This window comes from Chrysochloris asiatica, unplaced genomic scaffold, assembly GCF_000296735.1.
Source record: "Chrysochloris asiatica unplaced genomic scaffold, ChrAsi1.0 scaffold00001, whole genome shotgun sequence".
In the NCBI taxonomy this organism is placed as follows: Eukaryota; Metazoa; Chordata; class Mammalia; order Afrosoricida; family Chrysochloridae; genus Chrysochloris; species Chrysochloris asiatica.
In genome coordinates this window covers 52,737,596-52,740,733 of record NW_006408519.1, presented here as the reverse complement: position 1 = coordinate 52,740,733, position 3,138 = coordinate 52,737,596, and positions in this window count along the sequence as shown.

Below are 3,138 nucleotides of genomic sequence, written 5' to 3'. Positions count from 1 at the left end.
TGGCCAACTGATTGGAAGAGATCCCCATTTGTGCCCATTCCAAAAAAAGGTGACCCAACAGAATGAGGACCTCATCAAACAATATCATTAGTAATACATGCAAGTAAAATTTTGCTAAAGATAATGTTTAAATGATTACACTTGTTGTTGTTGTTGTTGTTGTTAGGTGCCATCGAGTCAGTACCGACCTATAGTGACCTTATGCACAGCAGAACGAAACACTGCCTGATCCTGAGCCAACCTCACTACTGTTGCCACGCTTAAGTCCATTGATGCTGCCACGTGGCCAATCCATCTCGTTGGGGGTCTTCCTCTTTTTCTCTGACCCTCCGCCTTACCAAACATGATCTCCTTCTCCAGCGACTGTTCCCTCCTGACAATATGTCCAAAGTATGAGAGACGAAGTTTGGCCATCTTGGCCTCTAAGGAGCATTCTGGCTGCACTTCTTCCAACACAGATCTGTTGGTTCTTTTGGCAGTCCATGGCACTTTCAGTATTCTCCTCCAACACCATAACTCAAAAGCATCAATTCTTCCACGGTCTTCCTTATTCACTGTTCAGCTTCCGCATGCCTTCAGTATGGATTGCACTTCAATATAAAGAAATTAAAATCCTCACAATTGGACAAATGACATGATAAATGGAGAAAGATTGAAGTTGTGAAAGAGCCTCAAAATACACAAATCAAACTAATAAAATTGAAGGAAGAAATAGACAAATAGATACTTTCAATAAAGGACAGAACAACTAGAAAGAAACTGAACAGACGCAGAGTAACTAGACGATACAATCAACCAACTTGACTGCATAGATTTTTATAGCGAGCACTCAACCCAACAACAGCTCAAAACACTGTCCCCGCCCGCACACTGCTCATGGAACATAGACCATATTTCAGACCACAAAGCAAGCCTCAATACGTTTCAAATCATCAAAATTCTACAAAGCATCTTTTCAGATCACAATGCTCTAAAATTAGAAATCAGCAATAGGAAGAGCATGGAAACAAAATCAAATCCATGGGGATTGAATGACACCTCTTTAAAAGCTACTGTGTAATAGAGCAAACAAGAAATGAAATAAAAATTCCTGGAGTCAAATGGAAAAACACAACATACCAAAATCTTTGGAACACAACAAAAGCAGTGCTTAAATGGCAATTTATAACAATAAACACATCTAAAAAGAATAAAAAGAATCCAAATCAACATGTTAGCATGACATCTCCAACAATTAGGAAAACAGCAGTAAAGTAAGCCTGTTGCCACCAGAAGAAAATAAATAATAAAGATCAGAGAAGAAAGAAATGAAACAGAAAACAGAAAAACAATAGAATCAACAAGACAAGAAGTGGGATCTTTGAAAGGATTAATGAAATGGACAAACCATTGGCAAATCTAAAATAAAAGGAGAAGATACATATAACAGAAATAAGAAATTACATGAGTGATGCCACAGCAGAATCAGCAGAAATAACAGAATACTATGAAAAATTGTACTCCAACAAATCTGAAAATCTAGAAGAAATGAACAAATTTTTAGAAAAACACTACCTACCTAAACTAACACAGATATAGAATATCTGAACAGACTTATAACCAAAGAAGAAATTTATCAGGTCTTTTAAATAGTCCCAACAAAACCAAAGTCCAGGCACATATGTTTAATGTTGAATTCTACCAAACATTCAGAAAAAAGCTAACACCAATTCTACTCAAACTATTCCAAAACTTAGAGAAGGATGGAAATAACCGAATACATTTTATGAAGTGAGCATAACCTTGATACCAAAACCAGGCAAAGACATAAATAAAAAAAAAAATTATAGACCAGTATTCCTCATGAACATAAATGCAAAAATTCTCAACAAAATCCTAGTTAATAGAATTCAGCAACATATCAAAAACCAACAATACATCATGACCAAGTGGGATTCATGCCAGGTGCAAGAATGGTTCAATATTAGAAAAATAAATCAACATAATCCACCACATGAATAAAACAAAGGAAAAGAACCACATGATTGTATTGACTGATGCAGAAAAGGCATTTGACAAAATCCAACATCCAGTCACTGGAGAAGGATATCATATTTGGTAAGGTGGAGGGTCAGAGAAAAAGAGGAAGACCCCCAATGAGACAGATTGGCTGAGTGGCAGCATCGGTGGACTCAAGTGTGGCAACAGTAGTGAGGTTGGCCCAGGATCGGGCAGTGTTCTGTTCTGCTGTGCATAAGGTCACTATGGGTCGGTACCAACTTGATGGCACCTAGTAACAACAACAACTCCTGATTAGAAGAAAAACACACACACACACAACAAAGTAGAAGTAGAAGGGAAATTCCTCAGCCTAATTAAGAGCATATATACAAATCCAAGAGCTAACATTACTCTTAATATATTGAGACCGAAAGCCTTCCTTTTGTGAACAGGAACCACTCCTATTCAATATTTTACTATAAGTTTTAGCCAGAGCTAAAAGGCAAGAAAGGAAATTACAGACATTCAGATTGGCAAATAAAAAGTAAAACTCTATTTGCTGATGACATCATTCTGTACATACAAAATCCCAAGGACTCAGCAAGAAAGTGATTGGAACTCATTGAAAGATTGAGCAAAGTGGTAGGGTACAAGATCAACATCGAAAAATCAGTCGGAGTCCGTTACACTAATAAAGAAAGCTCTGAAAAGGGAATCAGAAAAACAGTACCATTTACAATGGCCACCCAGAAGATTAAATACACAGGAATAAATCTAACCAGAGAAACAAAACACCTACACAAAGAAAACAAAACACTAAGAAACCAGAAGAGACATAAAAATGGAGTACTATACCATGCTCATAGACAGGAGACTCAACACTACCCAGAGTAATCTATAGATAGGATGCAATCCCAATCCAGATTCCAACATAAATCTTTAAAGTTATGTAAAAATTAATCACTAACTTTATATGGAAAGGAAAGAGACCTCGGATAAACAAAGAATTACTTCAAAAGGAGAACAAAGTTTGAGACCTCTCGCTTTCTGATCTTAACATCTACTATTTATCCACAGTGGTTAAAACAGCCCGATACTGGTTCAACAAAAGATACACAGATCAGTGGAAGAGAATTGAGAACCCAGAAGTAAATCCAT